General features: G+C 41.2%; 1 long non-coding RNA gene across 1 annotated transcript in view; it reads left to right on the forward strand.

Moving 5' to 3' along the window:
- Positions 1-14,897: 14,897 nt before the first annotated feature.
- The window catches only part of LOC103695057 (uncharacterized), a 34,223-nt gene continuing 25,248 nt past the window's right edge, over positions 14,898-23,872 (forward strand). Inside the window, exons 1-2 of the long non-coding RNA XR_015653131.1 lie at positions 14,898-15,607; positions 16,909-17,012. This is a non-coding gene — a long non-coding RNA (uncharacterized LOC103695057). The remainder of the gene's footprint in view (positions 15,608-16,908; positions 17,013-23,872) is intronic.

Raw genomic sequence — 23,872 nt, forward strand, 5'->3', positions numbered from 1 at the left:
ATGAAATTATTCTTCAAATTTTCATTCAGTAGGAACATGAGAGTAGTTACTTGCACCTAAGCTTAGTCATGCCTTTAAGAACTATTGAAGTCCAGTCAGTCACATAGTGTGTCTATTTAGTAAAGGAGTTCCATCACACATTCTGGAATTCATGTCTTGGTGTAGCACATAACAATTAATCTAATAGATGTCATGCAAATGGCATGGTCACTTGGTATTTTATGTTTGGTTACAGTTTGTGCTACAGCTAAGCACTGAGCCAGGCACTGTGTTTATAAACTGAGAATATTTCTCATCCCCAACGGAGCCTGCATTTATACACAAACTCTGTGGCCACATTCCTAGATTCTATTATTATGACTGCCAAAGGTGATATGTTAAGACCACGTGAATCATGGCTGATTATACTGCAACTGTATCTATGGCTGAAATGAAAAATAAGCTTCATGTGGCAGGCTGGATATTCTGTAAAACTGCCTCTTGCCCTGGGTTAGTCACAGCTATCAGAACTAGTGCCCTGATAGTCCTCGGTAAGTGAGAACAATAGCACTTTCCTATGTTGTCTGTGTGCCCTGCCAAAGCAAAGGTCTTCAGCAAACTCTGAGATTCTATTGTAGTAGTAGAGGTATAAGGTATACTGATTTTCTTCTTTCTTACTTAGCAGTACTCAGAATTAAACATAGCACTTCACATATGTAAGCTATAACACTGAGCTCATACACACATCTTTCTCCATCTTCAGAAAGTCTTTTTCAATAGCCTTCATTTCGAGCATCTGGGCACATGACTGAGATAGCAGGTACCTGGATATCCATAAACTTATTTCCCACTGCCTGAAATCATGTATTTTACAACTTTGCTTTAGATATTTTTGACTTCCAGGTTCAACCAGTTTTGTTGCCTATCCAGTGAAGCAGTGTGATGTTCTGTGAGACAGGCCATGTGATTAAAGTCGCTCTAGACAAGATCAGTTCCTTTCAAACTCAATATGCATACCAGTCACCTGAGGGTCTCGTGCAGATCCTGTCCGGTGGCAGGTTTTGATTCCAGTAGGTCTAGAGAGAAAGCTCAGATTTTACATTCACACACACACACACACACACACACACACACACACACACACACACACACACACACACCACTCCAATGGTAACACTGAAATTCTGTAGACCATGCTCTGAATAGAGAGAATAGCTCCTGCAGAAAAGGCAGAAAGTTGATAAACCCTTCAGAAAGTAAGGGATTCTGCAATGCTGTCTTTTCCACATTGGAAAAACTATTTGTTCTTACTGTACAATGTTGCTTGTATATATAATTTCAGGAATGATCAACCCTGGTGTGTGAAGATGACCACTCCAACTCCTAGCTTTCCTCCCTTGCCTATTGTTCTTTGTGTAAGGTTGAGGTCTCATGAGCTTTCCCTGTCTACTTTGCCATGTTGATTGGCATTGACCATATTCAGCCCACATTTGGGAAATTATGTTAGTGAGACACTCGGTGTGTAGCTTCTGACATTATTAGTGTACACGATCTCACAGCAGACTCCTCCATTCTCTGGTTCTTTTGTCCCCTTTCCACAATGAACCCTGTGCTTTGGGTATGGGAGTATTTTGTAGATTTATGCATTGGAACTGAGTAGATATACTGCAGCTCCTTGATAAAGGGTGGAGACTACTACACTTATCTGTGGATATAAGGACATATGTTTATAGATTGTTGTTAGGGATTTTGTTGTTTTAGTGCAGTGGTGTTTATAGATTGAGGAATATATTTAATATATATGTAAACATATATTCATGCAATAACAATTAATGAAATAAGTGGATGTGGCTTTGAAGAAAAATTGTGTAGGGTATTATATGGCATGGTTTAGAAAGGGGAAAGGCAAAAGAGAAGTGTTATAATTGAGAGAGTGTTGTAATTATGATATAATTTCAAAACTTAAGAATAGAAGAGATATTTATTCTTGGTGACTCTATAAAACAGACCATGCCAAAACAACTCCTTCATAACAGCTGGGGAGGTCTGTCTGGTATGCCAATACAGACTCCATATTTGGAATGGTAAATATAATCAAATTAACTGCCTGATTCACTTGTGATAATACTCTTTCATTCTCTAATAGGAATTCTTTTCCCACAGGGGTTCACTAAGAACACAGAAGAGAATCTGGGAGAAATAGTCTCTCTGTGACTCACTGATGGCGACCTAAGCTCTTTATTTCTCTACAGAAAACATTCTTCTGTTATTTTATCATTTATCTTGTATGTAAGTGTCTATGGGTGATGTGTTCATGATGTGTGTGTGCATGTGTGTATTCATTTGTTTGCATGAAGAACACTGGGATTACAGATTCACCATCAGTATAGTGCCCAGCTTTTCCGGGGGTTCTGGGGGTTCAAACTGCAGTTTTCATGCTCTCACAGCAAGTGCTTCACCCACCGAGTCCTCTCCCTGTCTTTCTATGTGTCTTTTTAAAATACAATGCATCCCAGAGGGTTGTACTTGGCCCTTCCTGTCATAATGTGACCCCCCCACTGTAAGGCAAGATGAGTATGTCTGTGGAGTGCCAGTTGCCAGGGATTCTCTGCCACTCTCTGCTGAGCATCTCAAAACTGGGAGACAGCCTCACTGTTGGCTATATAGCCATTAATCATGCTCTATATAACGTCAGGATTAAACTTTTTATCAACTGACAGCTCCGCAACAGATCAAAATATTGCTTGCATTGGTTTGTAAGTAGTACGCTATAAGCTCTGGGAAGTCTGGGTGTTTCTGTGTATACAATGCAAAATGACTCCGATAAATAGTTGCCATGGAGAGATGCTGAGAAGAAGACGTATGGGTCATACTAATGATAGGCATGTGGAGAATTTCTTCAAGGAGTCCATGATCATGCATTCAAGGTCTGTGTATGCAGGGGTCAAGTTGTGGGAATAGACAAAAGCTTTTGCTTTGGTGCCTGAAGACAGATCTTTTCTTCCCTGGACTAGAGGATCTCTTTCTTTATGTGGCTTCCCATCTACTTCAGTCATAGGAACACAGGAACATGGATACTGTGAGTGATTTCTGTGGGCTTCAATAGACAATCTGAATTTGACTGTAACCCTTATACTTATCACAAGGGTGACTTTACTTTTTTTTTCATAGGTATAAAAGCTCAACTACCAGTCATCTGCCACGCCTTGGTACATTCACCACCCGGGGCAATGTACAGGCCTTTTCCAGAGGCTGGATCCTACCCCTTCTTTTGCAGCTTGCAGAAGAAAGCTACCACACACCCTTTGAGAGATGCTGTGTTACCTCATCCTTTCCGTCCTCAAAACCTTAGTGAACCATCTTAGCCCTCCTGAGAGCAGACTCACGGTGGGCTGTGTGTACAGCAGGGATGCTGTGGTAGCTCAGGTTTATCATTCTCACTTCCATAAGCCTTTGGGCTCCTCCCTCTATATTCTACAATAAAATTCTGACAATTCAAACCTCAAAGGAAACGAGCTGGTAACTATTCAAGTAGCAAAGGAAACTGTTAAGTACAATCTTAGGAGATAGCCCATTGGATGCAAAATGTCTAGGACTGCCCGCACCTGTATTGACAAAGTTGTCATTCCTTTCTCTCTTACAAATTTGGGAATCTCATGGGCTTTGCCATTATAGATTGGCAAAAAAATAATCTTTTTTCAGTAGATACTCTACATTGCCCAAGTCAGACTTTAAAACTATTGTTCTGAAATTTATAGGGATTTGTGTCAGGCAATGAATCTAGAATCAAAAAACAAAAAAACAAAAGCCTGAGGGCATGGGGAGGTTTGGGATCACCTTGTAAGCTCACTATTCTTTAAGCAAGAAGAGGCTAACAGTTTCTGTGACTTCTGCATAGCGAGGGCAAAATTCACAAATGCATTCATGGAAAAGGGAGAGGATTAACCAGTGTGATTCATCCTGTGGCCTCAGTCACACAAGTCTTAATTTTAAACAAAAATGACATTGAGTTTAGCTGCAATATAGCTAAAATTTACATATTATAAAAAGACTATTTAAATGCAGTATCTTCTTTTAGTTCTACGTGTTAGTATCACTGGTCATTGCATTCATTAATAATTTTTAATTATTAATACCTAATAGCTGTGTATCTTAAAGCAAAAATAAATCAGTGCTAATCACTTATTTGGATTTCTTTTGCTCTTTAATATGTTCCACTAATAGCTAGCATTGTATGGTAGTATTTTTGGGATTTGTATTTAAATCATACTTATGCTTTCAAAGGAATTACTCTAAAAATGATATGACTTTTTTTTTTACTCTCATTCCAGGTCTTGGCTCAATTGCAGGGAGCAGACCTTGTTTGCTTCTAACATGCATAAAAAAAGCTACACTTGATGTGTCTTGACCAACTAGTAAAGAAAAGCTATAATGGGCACGGTGTGTGTGTGTGTGTGTGTGTGTGTGTGTGTGTGTGTGTGTGTATGTGTTACATGCCTACAACAGTTGCCACAGTGTACATGTGGAAATCAGAGGGCAACACTGGGTGTCAATCTAGGCTTTCTGCTTAGTTTGAGACAGGATCTTTCATTGTTCAACGCAGCATACACCAGACTAGTTGGTTTCTGAGCTTCAAGAAATTATCTTGTCCTTCTTATTTTCCCAGAGGAACTCTGAGAGTACAGATATGCTCTGCGGAGTCCAACTTTATATAGGTTTTAGGGATCTAACCTAAGGGTTTCACATGCCAGTATAGCAAGGCTTTACCCAACAAACCATCTTTCTAGTCCCTGTATTTCTTAAACATGCTATCAAATCATTTTACACAATCTATAATGAAATAGTAAATAACGCCATCATCTTTGAGGCTCTGTCACCACATGGAGTCACGCTTTGACCAGGATATTTCTGAGGAGATGCAGAGTCATCATTTAACCCCTCATATAAATTGCTTTAAGATTAACTTCCCAACAGAACGACATTAAAATGCATAATCCTCACCTACATAATATTGCTTTGGAAATCACTGTCTGCATTTAAGACGTACTTCTATTTAGCCAAGATAAAACATGCCAGCATTTAATTCTCTAGACAAGCACCACCCAATCTAGATGCATGTTGGACATAAGATGGCAACTTTATGGAACTTTGGTTTGTAGAGAGTTTATATTGGAATAATAATTCTATTGACATTAATCTATGTTTATTTATAAGCAACCAGAAATGATTAAAAATAAAGTGTCAAGTAATAAATTGTATGAAATAGACATATTGAAAAAAATTGAAATGATATAAAACTGCATACAAAAAAATAATCACAGCATTTTTTTTCTAAATGGATGCCTGATTGCTTTTCTATCTCCACTGAAGGTTTCCTTCAGCTTTGAAAGATAAATTACACAAAAAGGACAAGTTTCCACTAATCTGCAGGTTGACACGCTTATAATAAAAAAGAAGAATGTTTAAATAATGCTAAGGGTTGGTCAGAGTATCAAAAGCAGAAAACCAGGCAGAGAAGGTGAATGTCTGACCATTCTTAATCTTTGCAGGCAGAGACATGGAAATTTTACACTAAAATCTACATCCAGCGAGTGAACAGTTGCTTGTCGAAAAAATAATCAGTCCTTCAGGGCAAATTTATTCTTTTGGAAAAGCATGTACATTGAGTTGATTAATTAACTGCTTGATTTATTAATAACCTCTGTGCATAAACTCCAGCTTGAGAGTCAGAGATTTGGGAAGGGTATTAGCCTGTGTGCAGGTCTAGCTCTTTGAAGACATCAATTATGTTTCAGTGGCTGGAGGAATTGATGCCTAAATCACACAGAGTGTAAAAATGCATGCGTGATGGCCACTGAGGTGTCTGAATCCATGCTTATGAGCAGGAGTCCTACGTACCAGTAAATACAATAAATCAGCAAAGCCGGTTCTGCCACTCTCTCATCTCATGTCTCAGCCCCATCCTCCAAGTTTCACAGGACAAAGGCTTTAGAATCCATGATTCCGTTTCTTTTCTCACAACTGCAGCTCCAATCTGTCAGGACATTCTGTCAACTCCATGTTCAGAATAGCTTCTCACTCCAATCACTTCTCATCTACTTAACACTAATATCCAGAGCTATTCAAACGCCTTAATGGTTCTCCTGGTTCAACCTTCTCCTCTTGGTTCTCCATAAAGCAATCAGTGTGTCAGATAAAAGACTCTTTTGCACAGAATTCCTCAGTGATTACTCCTATGGACAGGATATGATGTGATTTTGTCTCCTAGAGATTCTTGAGTGGAAAGTTTGTTCCCCGGAATGTTACTGGGGTTGTGGAACAGAATGGGGTAGGGACCAGTGAAGGTTGGTTAGACTACTTAAAGGATTAAACTAGGTCTATCCTGGTCAGTTCCTCTCAGATTAGGTGCTGATAAGAAGTGACCCTGGCTCTTCAATCACCCTCATCTTACCACATGACCTTTCCATTTCACTCTCATTCCCACACCAGTGGTCTCTGCTAGGTTTCAATGTAGCTAGAACAATTTCACTAGTGCCACACAGTTGTCAACACCACACACTCAGACCTCCAAATGCATGAGCCAAGGAAACTGATCTATACATTCTGCAGCATTAGACATTTTGATATAGCAGCTAAGACTACTCTTGTCTTAGAAACAAACCTTTAAAGGAAGACCTCTGATCAAGAGGTTTATTAAGAAGCTTTGTGAGGGAAAAACCACCAAGGCAGCAGGGAGAAGGAAACAGGCTAGGTGTGCAAAAAACCAAATCGGGCTGTGGCCTCAGACCCTGTGTCACCCTTAGCACTGTCTGAAGATATTGCAAAATGTAGAGTATAAAATTATTGACTTTGTCTTCTGAAAATAACGCAGCCAGCATCTGTATTCTTATGTCAGATGTTTATTTTTGTTCAGTCTCCTCAGTATTCCTTAAACAAAGTAAGTCAGCTTCTTAACTATTTCATTCTCCCTCTTTCTGGATAGTTCTGCCATATACTACCATGCTCTGCTCACTCACTGCTTTTGTGTCACTGTTCTAAATTAATGTATGAGGAAGGTGGGGGCTTCTTTGGCTTTCCTTGTACTCTCTCCATTTTAATGTTTTACCTAACTTAAGACACAGGTACATCCTGTTGACCTTCCCTATTCAGGGGTGAATGAAGGCACCACACAGCGGGGTAAGAGCAGTATTTAGGAATACCTGGAATCTCTCCTGTTTCCATTTCTGTTACCAAAGCATAGGGTATTGGCAGACCTGATTGCTCGATGGATTGGTGAATAGTTCCCTTGCCCCTTGGCATTTGGGAGTCGGATATTCATTTGGGTCATATGTGCCTTTAAACTAAAAAAATCCTGTCACTTCAAAACTTAAAATATGGAGCCAGCCAAGGTATCTGTCAATAGATAACTGCATAAAGTTATGTAAACAGTGCATACATCAACAGCAGAATTGTATTCAGTCATAAAGAAGAACAAATTTATGTCATTTGTAGGAAAAAAGGATAAAATTGGAGCTATCAAGTTAAGTGAAATTTCAGACTCAGAAAGACAAGTATCATACATTTCCTATCACTTGCAGGCGCTGGGTTTTTTTTTTTAATTAACTTGAGTATTTCTTATATACATTTCAAGTGTTATTCCCTTTCCCGGTTTCCGGGCAAACATCACCCTACCCCCTCCCCTTCCTTATGGGAGTTCCCCTCCCAACCCTCCCCCCATTGCCGCCCTCCCCCCATAGTCTAGTTCACTGGGGGTTCAGTCTTAGCAGGACCCAGGGCTTCCCCTTCCACTGGTGCTCTTACTAGGATATTCATTGCTACCTATGGGGTCAGAGTCCAGTGTCAGTCCATATATAGTCTTTAGGTAGTGGCTTAGTCCCTGGAAGCTCTGGTTGCTTGACATTGTTGTACTTTTGAGGTCTCGAGCCCCTTCAAGCTCTTCCAGTTCTTTCTCTGATTCCTTCAATAGGGGACCTATTCTCAGTTCAGTGGTTTGCTGCTGGCATTCGCCTCTGTATTTGCTGTATTCTGGCTGTGTCTCTCAGGAGCGATTTACATCCGGCTCCTGTCGGTCTGCACTTCTTTGCTTCATCCATCTTGTCTAATTGGGTGGCTGTATATGTATGGGCCACATGTGGGGCAGGCTCTGAATGGGTGTTCCTTCAGTCTCTGTTTTAATCTTTGCCTCTCCCTTCCCTGCCAAGGGTATTCTTTTTCCTCATTTAAAGAAGGAGTGAAGCATTCACATTTTGATCATCCGTCTTGAGTTTCGTTTGTTCTAGGGATCTAGGGTAATTCAAGCATTTGGGCTAATAGCCACTTATCAATGAGTGCATACCATGTATGTCTTTCTGTGATTGGGTTAGCTCACTCAGGATGATATTTTCCAGTTCCAACCATTTGCCTACGAATTTCATAAACTCGTTTTTTTTTGATAGCTGAGTAATATTCCATTGTGTAGATGTACCACATTTTCTGTATCCATTCCTCTGTTGAAGGGCATCTGGGTTCTTTCCATTTTCTGGCTATTATAAATAAGGCTGCGATGAACATAGTGGAGCACGTGTCTCTTTTATATGTTGAGGCATCTTTTGGGTATATGCCCAAGAGAGGTATAGCTGGATCCTCAGGCAGTTCAATGTCCAATTTTCTGAGGAACCTCCAGACTGATTTCCAGAATGGTTTTACCAGTCTGCAATCCCACCAACAATGGAGGAGTGTTCCTCTTTCTCCACATCCTCGCCAGCATCTGCTATCACCTGAGTTTTTGATCTTAGCCATTCTCACTGGTGTGAGGTGAAATCTCAGGGTTGTTTTGATTTGCATTTCCCTTATGACTAAAGATGTTGAACATTTCTTTAGGTGTTTCTCAGCCATTCGGCATTCCTCAGCTGTGAATTCTTTGTTTAGCTCTGAACCCCATTTTTTAATAGGGTTATTTGTTTCCCTGCGGTCTAACTTCTTGAGTTCTTTGTATATTTTGGATATAAGGCCTCTATCTGTTGTAGGATTGGTAAAGATCTTTTCCCAATCTGTTGGTTGCCGTTTTGTCCTAACCACCGTGTCCTTTGCCTTACAGAAGCTTTGCAGTTTTATGAGATCCCATTTGTCGATTCTTGATCTTAGAGCATAAGCCATTGGTGTTTTGTTCAGGAAATTTTTTCCAGTGCCCATGTGTTCCAGATGCTTCCCTAGTTTTTCTTCTATTAGTTTGAGTGTGTCTGGTTTGATGTGGAGGTCCTTGATCCACTTGGACTTAAGCTTTGTACAGGGTGATAAGGATGTATCGATCTGCATTCTTCTACATGTTGCCCTCCAGTTGAACCAGCACCATTTGCTGAAAATGCTGTCTTTTTTCCATTGGATGGTTTTGGCTCCTTTGTCAAAAATCAAGTGACCATAGGTGTGTGGGTTCATTTCTGGGTCTTCAATTCTATTCCATTGGTCTATCTGTCTGTCTCTGTACCAATACCATGCAGTTTTTATCACTATTGCTCTGTAATACTGCTTGAGTTCAGGGATAGTGATTCCCCCTGAGTCCTTTTATTGTTGAGGATAGCTTTAGCTATCCTGGGTTTTTTGTTATTCCAGATGAATTTGCAAATTGTTCTGTCTAACTCTTTGAAGAATTGGATTGGTATTTTGATGGGGATTGCATTGAATCTGTAGATCGCTTTTGGTAAAATGGCCATTTTTACTATATTAATCCTGCCAATCCATGAGCATGGGAGATCTTTCCATCTTCTGAGGTCTTCTTCAATTTCTTTCCTCAGTGTCTTGAAGTTCTTATTGTACAGATCTTTTACTTGCTTGGTTAAAGTCACACCGAGGTACTTTATATTATTTGGGTCTATTATGAAGGGTGTCGTTTCCCTAATTTCTTTCTCGGCTTGTTTCTCTTTTGTATAGAGGAAGGCAACTGATTTATTTGAGTTAATTTTATACCCAGCCACTTTGCTGAAGTTGTTTATCAGCTTTAGTAGTTCTCTGGTGGAACTTTTGGGATCACTTAAATATACTATCATGTCATCTGCAAATAGTGATATTTTGACCTCTTCTTTTCCGATCTGTATCCCCTTGATCTCCTTTTGTTGTCTGATTGCTCTGGCTAGAACTTCAAGAACTATATTGAATAAGTAGGGAGAGAGTGGGCAGCCTTGTCTAGTCCCTGATTTTAGTGGGATTGCTTCAAGTTTCTCTCCATTTAGTTTAATGTTAGCAACTGGTTTGCTGTATATGGCTTTTACTATGTTTAGGTATGGGCCTTGAATTCCTATTCTTTCCAGGACTTTTATCATGAAGGGGTGTTGAATTTTGTCAAATGCTTTCTCAGCATCTAATGAAATGATCATGTGGTTCTGTTCTTTCAGTTTGTTTATATAATGGATCACGTTGATGGTTTTCTGTATATTAAACCATCCCTGCATGCCTGGGATGAAGCCTACTTGATCATGGTGGATGATTGTTTTGATGTGCTCTTGAATTCGGTTTGCCAGAATTTTATTGAGTATTTTTGCGTCGATATTCATAAGGGAAATTGGTCTGAAGTTCTCTTTCTTTGTTGTGTCTTTGTGTGGTTTAGGTATAAGAGTAATTGTGGCTTTGTAGAAGGAATTCGGTAGGGCTCCATCTGTTTCAATTTTGTGGAATAGTTTGGATAATATTGGTATGAGGTCTTCTATGAAGGTTTGATAGAATTCTGCACTAAACCCGTCTGGACCTGGGCTCTTTTTGGTTGCGAGACCTTTAATGACTGCTTCTATTTCCTTAGGAGTTATGGGGTTGTTTAACTGGTTTATCTGTTCCTGATTTAACTTCGATACCTGGTATCTGTCTAGGAAATTGTCCATTTCCTGAAGATTTTCAAGTTTTGTTGAATATAGGTTTTTATAGTAAGATCTGATGATTTTTTGAATTTCCTCTGAATCTGTAGTTATGTCTCCCTTTTCATTTCTGATTTTGTTAATTTGGACACACTCTCTGTGTCCTCTCGTTAGTCTGGCTAAGGGTTTATCTATCTTGTTGATTTTCTCAAAGAACCAACTTTTGGTTCTGTTGATTCTTTCTATGGTCCTTTTTGTTTCTACTTGGTTGATTTCAGCTCTGAGTTTGATTATTTCCTGCCTTCTACTCCTCCTGGGTGTATTTGCTTCTTTTTGTTCTAGAGCTTTTAGGTGTGCTGTCAAGCTGCTGACATATGCTCTTTCCTGTTTCTTTCTGCAGGCACTCAGCGCTATGAGTTTTCCTCTTAGCACAGCTTTCATTGTGTCCCATAAGTTTGGGTATGTTGTACCTTCATTTTCATTAAATTCTAAAAAGTTTTTAATTTCTTTCTTTATTTCTTCCTTGACCAGGTTATCATTGAGTAGAGCATTGTTCAATTTCCACGTATATGTGGGCATTCTTCCCTTATTGTTATTGAGACCAGTTTTAGGCCGTGGTGGTCCGATAGCACGCATGGGATTATTTCTATCTTTCTGTACCTGTTGAGGCCCGTTTTTTGACCAATTATATGGTCAATTTTGGAGAAAGTACCATGAGGAGCTGAGAAGAAGGTATATCCTTTTGCTTTAGGATAGAATGTTCTATAAATATCCGTTAAGTCCATTTGGCTCATGACTTCTCTTAGTCTGTCGACATCACTGTTTAATTTCTGTTTCCATGATCTGTCCATTGATGAGAGTGGGGTGTTGAAATCTCCCACTATTATTGTGTGAGGTGCAATGTGTGTTTTGAGCTTTAGTAAGGTTTCTTTTACATATGTAGGTGCCCTTGTATTTGGGGCATAGATATTTAGGATTGAGAGTTCATCTTGGTGGATTTTTCCTTTGATGAATATGAAGTGTCCTTCCTTATCTCTTTTGATTACTTTTAGTTGGAAATTGATTTTATTTGATATTAGAATGGCTACTCCAGCTTGCTTCTTCTGACCATTTGCTTGGAAAGTTGTTTTCCAGCCCTTCACTCTGAGGTAGTGTCTGTCTTTGTCTCTGAGGTGTGTTTCCTGTAGGCAGCAGAATGCAGGGTCCTCGTTGCGTATCTAGTTTGTTAATCTATGTCTTTTTATTGGGGAGTTGAGGCCATTGATATTGAGAGATATTAAGGAATAGTGATTATTGCTTCCCGTTATATTCATATTTGGATGTGAGGTTATGTTTGTGTGCTTTCATTCTCTTTGTTTTGTTGCCAAGACGATTAGTTTCTTGCTTCTTCTAGGGTATAGCTTGCCTCCTTATGTTGGGCTTTACCATTTATTATCCTTTGTAGTGCTGGATTTGTAGAAAGATATTGTGTAAATTTGGTTTTGTCATGAAATATCTTGGTTTCTCCATCAATGTTAATTGAGAATTTTGCTGGATACAGTAACCTGGGCTGGCATTTGTGTTCTCTTAGGGTCTGTATGACATCAGTCCAGGATCTTCTGGCCTTCATAGTTTCTGGCGAGAAGTCTGGTGTGATTCTGATAGGTCTGCCTTTATATGTTACTTGACCTTTTTCCCTTACTGCTTTTAATATTCTTTCTTTATTTTGTGCGTTTGGTGTTTTGACAATTATGTGACGGGAGGTGTTTCTTTTCTGGTCCAATCTATTTGGAGTTCTGTAGGCTTCTTGTATGTCTATGGGTATCTCTTTTTTTAGGTTAGGGAAGTTTTCTTCTATGATTTTGTTGAAGATATTTACTGGTCCTTTGAGCTGGGAGTCTTCACTCTCTTCTATACCTATTATCCTTAGGTTTGATCTTCTCATTGAGTCCTGGATTTCCTGTATGTTTTGCACCAGTAGCTTTTTCTGCTTTACATTATCTTTGACAGTTGAGTCAATGATTTCTATGGAATCTTCTGCTCCTGAGATTCTCTCTTCCATCTCTTGTATTCTGTTGGTGACGCTTGTATCTACAGCTCCTTGTCTCTTCTTTTGGTTTTCTATATCCAGGGTTGTTTCCATGTGTTCTTTCTTGATTGCTTCTATTTCCATTTATAATTCCTTCAACTGTTTGATTGTGTTTTCCTGGAATTCTTTCAGGGATTTTTGTGTCTCCTCTCTATAGGCTTCTACTTGTTTATTTATGTTTTCCTGGAATTCTTTCAGGGATTTTTGTGTCTCCTCTCTATGGGCTTCTACTTGTTTATTTATGTTTTCCTGGAATTCTTTCAGGCATTTTTGCGATTCCTCTCTGTAGGCTTCTACTTGTTCTCTAAGGGAGTTCTTCACGTCTTTCTTGAAGTCCTCCAGCATCATGATCAAAAATGATTTTGAAACTAGATCTTGCTTTTCTGGTGTGTTTGGATATTCCATGTTTGTTTTGATGGGAGAATTGGGCTCCGATGGTGCCATGTAGTCTTGGTTTCTGTTGCTTGGGTTCCTGCGCTTGCCTCTCTCCGTCAGATTATCTCTAGTGTTACTTTGTTCTGCTATTTCTGACAGTGGCTAGACTGTCCTATAAGCCTGTGTGTCAGGAGTGCTGTAGACCTGTTTTCCTCTCTTTCAGTCAGTTATGGGGACAGAGTGTTCTGCTTTCGGGCGTGTAGGTTTTCCTCTCTACAGGTCTTCAGCTGTTCCTGTGGGCCTGTGTCTTGAGTTCACCAGGCAGCTTTCTTGCAGCAGAAAAGTTGGTCTTACCTGTGGTCCCGAGGCTCAAGCTCGCTCGTGGAGTGCTGCCCATGGGCTCTCTGCAGCGGCAGCAACCAGGAAGACCTGTGCCACCCCTTCTGGGAGCTTCAGTGCACCAGGGTTCCAGATGGTCTTTGGCTTTTTCCTCTGGCGTCCGAGATGTGTGTGCAGAGAGCAGTCTCTTCTGGTTTCCCAGGCTTGTCTGCCTCTCTGAAGGTTTAGCTCTCCCTCCCATGGGATTTGGGTGCAGAGAACTGTTTATCTGGTCTGTTTCCTTCAGGTTCCAGCGGTGTCTCAGGCAGGGGTCCTGCCGCTCCTGGGCCCTCCCCCACGGGAGCCCAGAGGCCTTATACAGTTTCCTCTTGGGCCAGGGATGTGGGCAGGGGTGAGCAGTGTTGGTGGTCTCTTCTGCTCTGCAGCCTCAGGAGTGCCCAGCTGACCAGGCGGTTGGGTCTCTCTCTCACGGGGTCTGGGAGCAGAGAGCTGCTGCGGGCCGGGATCCGCGGGTGTGGGACTTCCGGTAAACACAGAACGTGCCCGGTCCTAGAGGAATTCTGCCTCCGTGTGTCCCAAGCTCACCAGGCAGCTTTCTTGCAGCAGAAAAGTTGGTCTTACCTGTGGTCCCAAGGCTCAAGTTCGCTCGTGGGGTGCTGCCCACGGGTTCTCTGCAGCGGCAGCAACCAGGAAGACCTGTGCCGCCCCTTCTGGGATCTTCAGTGCACCAGGGATCCAGATGGTCTTTGGCTTTTTCCTCTGGCGTCCGAGATGTGTGTGCAGAGAGCAGTCTCTTCTGGTTTCCCAGGATTGTCTGCCTCTCTGAAGGTTTAGCTCTCCCTCCCACGGGATTTGGGTGCAGAGAACTGTTTATCCGGTCTGTTTCCTTCAGGTTCCGGCGGTGACTCAGGCAGGGGTCCTGCCGCTCCTGGGCGGCCCTGGGTTTTTTAAAGAAACATAAAATTGTTCATATATATACATACAGATGTATGACATATAGACACATATGTGTATGGCATATACACATATACATGTAAGACATTTAAGTAGAAGTGAGACTATCTGGAGAAATGGATGGAAATGGGGGAGAGAAAGAAAGCAGACAGTGTGTGTATGGACAGAGTACATTAAATACTCATATGCAAATGTCTTTATGTCATCAACCGCAAAGTACAATAAGTACATCACAATAAAAATTTATAATAGGCTTCCTCCACTGGGTACCAGCTCTGCTGAAAGCAAACAGTGCCATTACCAGTACCAGAACTAGAACCAGAACCAGAACCAGAACCAGAACCAGAACCAGAACCAGAACCAGACCTGGGTTACCAGGATATGTGCAGGGAATGCCATGCCATCTGCCTCTTCTTGGAGTACACAGATTAAAGCTAACAGGAGAAGAAGTGTACTATGGGGAATGCTCCCACAGGAGCTGGGGACTACATTCATGCTGGGCCTGGGCTTTCCAATTACTCTTCTTCATTGGCAGATGACACAAGATCACAAGAGGGCTGCCATCCTGAACTCCATTGCCCACAAACACAACCTGTGTGGAAAGACAGAGGAGGAGATTCATGTGGGCAGTATGGAAAAATCAAGTTATGGACACCTACATGAATCTTATGTTCTGTGACAAAGTTGAATGTGAGAAGAAGCCAGAGTACTTACTGGATCTCCCTGCAAGGATGAAGTTCTGTTTCAGATTCCTGAGGAAGCAGCCACAGATGCTGTGATGAGACAACCTTTGTGGATTAACTTAACTATGACTGTTTTGTCTTGACCAGGAACATGGTTAAACTGAAATTCCTAGACATATTCCTAACCCCTGAAGGACTTAATGGCCCTCTTTGGAGGATTATAGAAGATCTTTACACACATGAAATACAGCCACTTCTTTTCAGTCTTTCTGTATTTGAAGACAACCCTATGGGATAATCATGAGACCCTGTAATACCAAGCAGGAGGAGAAATCCTTGACTATGCTTGCTCGCCCTTGTAGGGCACAGTTGGGTCCCTGCATCCCTGGGTCAGTGTTGTCATTCATTTCTTCCTTCCATCCCTTTCTCTGAATGATCCCCTTTCTACCCAACCTCTCAAGTTCAGTCTCCATTCACTTCAATGAAGTCCCCTCCTCTTCTTTATCTCTATCCTGATTCCAGGCATCTAATTGGTAGGCTTTGTAGGAGATGAGGGTGGGATACGGTAACCTCTGCAGTTAGTCCCAAGCACTGACAATGAGCCCAATCCTTAGTGAGGGGCTTCTGGTTCTGTCAGAAAGACCATGTGCCCTGATGTGCAGACCCTGTCCCCAAGTAGGTGGCTGACTAACCCAGTCTTAAACCCAGTAAAATCTATAACACACACACACACACACACACACACTCTCTCTCATACACACATACACACACACACACACACCCTCATACACACACACACACACACACACACACACACACACACACACACACGCATACACACACACCAATTATACTTCTGTGGAAAAAGTTGACTGCTTCCAGGTCTGATTTGTCCTAACAGCCCTCTGTCCCTCTCATATTTCCTCCATTTTTAATCTTTCCCTCTCTTAAAAGTCCCAAGACACTAAAACCAATTACTCGGAATTAAGGCAGAAAAAGAGCGAAGTTTTCTTTTCAGGAAACTGAAAGCCCTGTCTGGTGCTGCTAGTCACAGCTTTCTCCAGAATGTTCTACTTAGACATTCCTAAATGCTTCAGATAAAATAAGGCTAATAGGCAGGAGCACAGTTACTATTACTATATAGAAAAAATAATAAACTACAACTCATGGTACAGTAATGGTAGCAAATCTTTGCATGTAAATTGTCAGTAATAGGTTATCTGCAATAGTCAAAGGGAGAGCATGGGATAGGAAGCCTACCGTACAAGCCAGCTCCCTGTTCCAAACAGAACCCGAGGCTCCCAGCTGTTGGCTTGTCTTCCTGCTCCCCAAATCCAGAGAGATACAAAAAGCATTCACACAGCCTAGGTGACACCTCTTCATATCTCCGTATGTTTAAATATTAAACCGATATTCCCACATGCACCATCCCCTCTAAATTAACTCCTTCCTTTCTAGGGGTATCATTATATTCTTCAAGACTATGTGCTTCCATTTTAAGAATGTCATAATGGAGCAACCTGGGACTGTTCGTGGCAGTTGAGGGCACCGTCATGCTTCTGCTATTTGGTTTGCATGAGTGTGGCACTAGGGTTACATTTCTAAGGAGATGTGGCAGCCATCTTTGCTCTACATGTCCCAGCCTTCTGAAATGAGATCTTGATAACTACCTAATTTATCTATATTTCAGACACAAGTCTCTGGACAAAATGACTATGGCAGAAATATCAAGTAAAGAGTGATGTTTGTGCTAAGAAAATAGATATCTTCCAGGAAAGAGAGGAGGTAAAGAAGGTAAGTAAGGCATTGGCTCTCAACCTTCCTGATGTTTCCTGTAATACAGTTCCTCGGGTTATGCTGAGCCCAACCATAAAATTATTCCATGGCTACTTCATAACTGTAATTCTGAGACTGTTATAAATCTAATGTGAACATATGGTGTGTAGAATATCTGATATACCACCCCCAAAGAGTCATGACACACAGGTTGAGAACCACTGCTCTCGGGGAAAGAATGCTCACAAATGTATGATGAACTTACATCTTGCTAAGTCTATTGTAAGTCAAAAGTCTATCGAGTACATCAATCTCCCAGATACCTTAACTTAGGGACAGTGTCCTCACGGCCATGTGACTAGCAGGGAGCTGCACTAACTGGTACTGGTACAGCCACCCAGTACCCCCAGAGCTTATTGCACTGTGTATCAATCGTTCAGGAGAAAAGGTAAGACTTCCAAGTTGGAAGTTTAGGTTCTATTGAATCTTTCTTACTTTATGTCATCTTAAGCCAAAGAGTCATAGGTTGAACTGTTAGAAATCAGACAAGCTCTGAATCAATTTTTGTAAGACTGCTATTAAAAAATTCTAGATGTCATGTGACTTAAACAAAAATATATTGTGGGAATTCTGCCAACTTCTAAGTATATCTATTCCAATTATACATCCTGGAACTGGGGAAATAACTAAAGGATGAGTTCGGAGACCCAATAGACCTACTGTGATTCAGACATCAGCTAAAACTCCATTAATTACCTCACCTCCATGAGACATTCCTCCAAGTGGTGGGTCACAATACTTCTTGGGCTCTCCAAGAATTAGTATCACCTCTGAGTCAGTATCCAACAGATCCCAGAAAGTTTGATTGTTTTCTTTTTCCCTACATACAGTTGCCCTTGTAAAAGGCCTTAGGTTCTTCTGATGAAGGGCCCTCTGGCTAACAGTAAAACTTATAGATATTTTATCAAGGTCTTTCCTCAGGGAAAACTGGCTATCCCTTCATTCAAATGGTTATGGGTCTGTAAACTGGCTCATGGGCCAAGACTCAAAGACTCTTTTCTGCCACAATCCAATGTAGTTTTCCTTTCATTTGTTTGAGAATTTTTCTGCTTATACAGATCAAACAAAAATACAATAGGTTTCTTATTTCACGCCTGGAAATATGATTGATCAGTCAGTTCCACAGGTCCATATAAGGCATACCACCATAAAATTCACTTTGCCTCTGCAAACCATCAAGGGCTAGGCCATTATGGACATTGATTTGTCTGTGCTACCCATTATGGTAGTTACAATCATCTTGCCTTTGACAATTCAGTGTTTCTACATGTCCCCTGCTACTTTGGGGCCCAATTGAACCTATTACATTTAATTCATCCAATTGAGCCTTAGCATCTCCAACTCTAAGGTCTGCCACAAAGGGTGACAACAAACCTCTTTAATCAGGCTGGTGCCCCTGTCACCATTTTGTCTTTTAAAAGGTTAGTGAAGGGCATGTCTTCTGGGCCTTCCCATTGTAGAGGATTAGATTATACACAGCCTACCCACTGTAGCATTGCAATTGCCAACAGCCCTAAAATACCTTCATCAACACTAAGGCAAGGGCTATCAGGCAACTCCAACTCCTTTTCAGAAGGCTATCTTTTGAAAATTACTTCAGCCAAACATTTTTTTTTCTTTTCTTTTTTTCAGAGCTGGGGACTGAACCCAGGGCCTTGCACTTGCTAGGCAAGCACTCTACCACTGAGCTAAATCCCCAACCCCAGCCAACCATTTTTGAACAAACTTTTGACAGCGTTTTTAAAAATTGTGTGAGCTTCTATATTAAACTTAGACTCTCCACTCAGAAAGCCCATATCAATAAATTCAGCCTGATTCAGTTTTAGGGTCTTTCCACCATTATCCCATATCCTTAAAATCTGTTCCCACATCTATTCCTCAGACTCTTGTTTGAATGAATTATCAAACTCATTAAGCTCTTTCATGATGCAGTTTAGCTCCTCGTGGGCTCCCCTCCAGGAGCCTATTTAGCCTTAAGTCTATTGGTGGACCCTGAGTGACATCAATATTGTCTTGCCTGGCTTCGCTTCAGAGAAAGTCACTGCTGGTTTAGCAGATAATGAAAGACTAATTTTCTTGGTCAACTGCAGAAAAGGCAATATTTCAGAGGGAGTGTATTTGTGCTGAGGTTGAAAAGACTAGTTCCTCAGATGAAATAAATTCTTGAGAATCAGGCGGTCCAAAGTTCTCAGCCCCAATGGGGTCCCCATACGATTCCATCACAAATTACAAGATCCCATTCTTTACCAAGTAATACCCTTACTTTAACTGCTGACACCCTCCCTGGTTGTAACTTTGAATTTTTGGTGTAATTCAGCAACCTCATGACATAGGCTTTGGTTTGCCTTTTCTGAACCTTGAGCTCTGTGACTTAAGAAGAGAGAAGATTCTTTTCCAGGGCATACTTAGAAACATTTACACTGTGTATATCTGGAGCTAGCCAAGTTTATCACTGAGTTCATTGTCGTTCTTCAAGGTATTCTGGGATGCTAGATTTTGGTTAATTTTATCAGTGTTCATTCTTTGCCTGTGTCACTTTATCCAGAGATGCTAGAAGCAACCAACCAGCACCATCATTTTCCTTATTGTTCCACAAATTGCCAGTTATTTTAGATACAGAGTCCCCAGATCTGTTCTCTCACAACTGGTGAATTGGAACAATCAAATGCATTTGTCTTTGTAAGTTTGTAGAATAGCTCACGCCATGGGTTTTCTATCAGCGCACTCTGAACTTCTAGGATAGGCTTCAGTAACTGTAAGTGTCAGCAAATTGGAAAGCCTATTCCAGGTACCTTAAAAAAAATTAGCTATATACTTTCGTTGCTCTGCTCCAGAACTACTGCTAGTAAGAAAATCTGTGTTAGACTGGGCTCTCTAGAGGAACAGAAATAGTAGAATGAAAAAGAAACAGGATTTATTAGAATGGCTCACAGGATGTGCTCTGGCTAGTCCAACAATGGCTATCTACCAATGGAAGTCCGAGAACCCAGCAATTTTTCAGTCCACAAAGTGAAATATCTTAGGTGGTTTTCTGTATACACTGGAATCCCAAAGAAGTAGGCTAGTGAAGGAATGGACTTGCTAAAGAGAGCTAGAGCAAGCATAAAAAGAGAAAGCAAACCTCTTTCTTCCACGTCCTTTATATGGGCTGCCATGAGAAGGTATGGCCCAGATCAAGGGGACCTTCCTCAAAAGATCTGGATTAAAGATGAATCTCCTCACCTCAAAAAAATCCAAGTTAAAAATGAGTCTTCCCACTTCAAATGATTTAATTTAAAAAAAAATCTTCACAAGTGTAATCAGCCCCATGGTTTTTAGCTAATTCCAGATGTAGTCAACTTTACAACCAAGAACACCTACATGCAATGAGGTGTTCTTATAAATATAAATGTGTGTGCATGCACACATATGCATGCACGCACACGCACACAAAACTCTTCCCATCCACGATTTTTCTCTGCCTGTAAGTTCAAATTTCTCACTTATGAGGGAATGATCAGACTTGGTTATGATCCAACTCAATGAGTCCCTTGGTCATGAGCGAAGCAAGGTATTTTCAAACAAGGTCCCATTCCCAAGGAACAGCAACATCACATCATAAATGAGTTCCGGATCCTTGGAAAGGTGTGGAAAATTGAACTAGGCACCTCCCTCATCCCACTGCACTTCCCTATAACCCCCTTCTGACCTTTGCCATAATCCCTTACCTCAGCTTCTTCATCTAAGTCAGTGGTTATCAATCTATGAGTTGCAACCCCCACAGGAGTTGCATATCTGATACTTACATTACAATTCATAACAATAGCAAAATTATAGTTATGAAGTAGCAATGAAATAATTTCATGATTCAGGGAGGGGGTTACCACAACATGAGGATCTGTACTAAAGGGTCCTAGCATTAGGAAGACTGAGAACCACTAATCTAAATGGCTATGAAATTATAGAGGATGGGGATTTATTCCACTCAAACACCCTTTGGGTGGGCTCTGAAAGCGAAACAGGGCTCCAGTTGACCTGTATGAAATCTGAAGGCTGATATATAGAATCTATTCGACTTCATAGGGAATCTAGGAAATAGGAGCGGAAACAAAGCCCGCTGAAAGGCCTTCACACACGGGATTGACATGGTCTGACAGCATTCTAAAGAAAAGCATCATTGTGTCGAAATGCTAATAGTGTATGTAGGCAGGTATCCAGGTTTAAATAATTCATTTTTAAGCTTTTTATAAGAGACCAAAAAAATCTCATGTAATTTTCAATATCTTATTACTAAAAGTAACTTGGAATTTCCTGACACCGAGCTCTCCATAATCCCAGTTAAGACAGTTCGAGGGCAACTGGGAAGACAGACAAAGTCTCAATGACATGTGGAGACCAAAGAAGTGGACTTTTAGAATTAAGGCCATTAAAGTGATTAGATCTAAAAGACAAGATGATTTAAATGATTCCTTCTGAAGCAGTTCCTTTCCTGGCCAATGAAGTGTGGTGGTCTGTCAGCATCCAGCCGGGAGCTCCCCAGTCTCATTGCATGTAGGTGTTCAGAGGGAGGGAGCTTCTAGTGCTTGGCCTTAAAGGCAAACATCATTCTTATCTTGGTCCTAAGTTTACCAGCAGTGACCCCTGGCAAGACTATCTCTCCTTGATCCTGACTTCTCATCTTAGAAAGGGGGTTTATGGGTACACAGCCTCAAGGATCCTGGCAAGGATAAGTAAGATGATGACTGTCCTACTATAAAGGGCCAGCACTGTGGCCAGCAGTCACAGGAAATCTCAGCAAACAGTGAAAATCAGTGAGAAGCACCCAGGAGCACAGCTCTGTCAGCTCTCTCTGCCATGTGTTATGAATTAACTTCTGAAGAGTCACGTCTTTTACAATGTCATTTGTGCCTCTAATGAAAGGACATGCCTTGAAAAGAAATGCCAAAAAATCTCACAAAGGAAATGACTGAAAATCATGTACTCACACCGCTGTCACCACCTCCCAACCCCAAATAAAGAGGTAACAGCTATTCATTTATAACCACCAGGCGTCTTAATCCAGAAAGAGCCCTCACCCGCATTATAGATGGATGCCGTCTGAACAAAGCTTATTACAAATCAATACCACAGTGCATCTTGCCCAGTTTCCAAAATTTCAAAGGGCTGGATTACCCTGCTGTGCATTTTTTCTTCCATTTCAAAGCTTGTAAGAAGCCGACAAGAGAAACTGGCCCATATAGTTCAACCGACTTCAGCAAGAAACAGCATGTTCCCTGTGTAAATATAAAAATGAGACTCAGACCTCCTAGGGCCCAGGATTTCCATGGAAGTTGACCTGACAGAAAATAGGTATCAAAAATAAATAAATAAATAAATAATAAAAGCTGCATTTTTTTAAAGAAACGTATGTGTACAATCCTTCACGGCTCCCAAAGAGAGCTGTGGCATCCAAAATTAAAGCAGCTCAAAGGGCAAACAATTTTAAATAAATCGTTAGGAAGCAAACATCAAAGTATCATGTTATATGCATTTAAAGCCAGTGTGCCGTCTCTCTTTTATGCCTTGCATCTGTTCTGATTCTTCAGTTTAGCTTCGAATATAACAGCTCCTTTCTGACTCTGATCAACTCCTGTATTTTCGACAGAAGGTTATCAGAAAGTCAAAACTCTTTATTGAGCTAATTTGCTTTACATTGTAACACGACACATTTCTCTATCAGCTAAATGGGTAGGTTTATTGTTCCAGCATTAGGAATGTGGTTTCTTGAGGTAGCTTTGGTTTGAATGGGTGACTGGAAGGATTCCGTTTTCCGAAAGACTCACAAAACAGCAGCTGCATTCTGATAAAGCAATTCATGAATACCGATATGTCCTGGGCACTGTGGGTCATGTAAGTGTCACAAGACACAATGTTCCTTCTTAGAGAGACATTGTGAATGGGGCGAGAGGTTACAAGAAAACAAAGACAAGAGTAACACTGAGAAGCAGTATATGTGTGTGTGTCCCAGGCAGGGTACAGGAGAGAGCTGGATTACAGATGGGCAAAGAGGTCTGTTTAGGGGTTGAAGGGAGATTGAAAGATGTTTAGCATAAAAGTTTAGCAGAGAGAGAGAGAGAGAGAGAGAGAGAGAGAGAGAGAGAGAGAGAGAGAGAGAGAGAGAGAGATTGGGAAACAGACAGACAGACTATCATGAGAAAAAGCTGTACTGGAGACTATGAACCAAAATTGCTGGACAGGAGGCAAAATAATTGCTTTGGCTAACTTAGATACCACTAACGTTCAACCTCCTCTGTCCTGGGCTCATGAGAGTTCATGTGAAGCAATGGGGGATAGTTTCTTCCACACGGCAAGCTTCCCACAAGTTTCTCTCTCCTATGCTCTGCACACTTTCCTTTCATTCAGTTGGCTTATCTTCCCTTTCTCGTCTGTGCATCCTAAGTTTCCAAACACAAGGCTTTACCTCAGCGTCCCTGAGAGAATACTAGAGCACAGACAGGTTGCATGAGGTGTGAAATGAGTGGCATCCCATGATCTCTCCATGCAGATATCTCCAGAAAAGGTTTCCGTGTCACCCAACACCACAGCAGACCTTCAGTGACTGCCAAATGCTGGTATTTCCTCTGAATGTGTATAGGAGCTCCTGCCTCAGGTTTGTTGCTTGTGCCTCTGTGTACAGGGCTGCACAGTCCTTCCACACACTACACTTCCAGTCTGCCTACAGAAAAACTGGTGCTCCTCAGGACTTCAGTGTATATGTACCTCTGTAAATACCCACCACCTACCTCTACCTTATTTTGCATAGCTACGGAACAACTGGACCTGTCTTTCTCGTTATCCCT

Source organism: Rattus norvegicus, chromosome 1 (genome assembly GCF_021556685.1).
Source record: "Rattus norvegicus strain SHRSP/BbbUtx chromosome 1, alternate assembly SHRSP_T2T, whole genome shotgun sequence".
Taxonomy (NCBI): domain Eukaryota; kingdom Metazoa; phylum Chordata; class Mammalia; order Rodentia; family Muridae; genus Rattus; species Rattus norvegicus.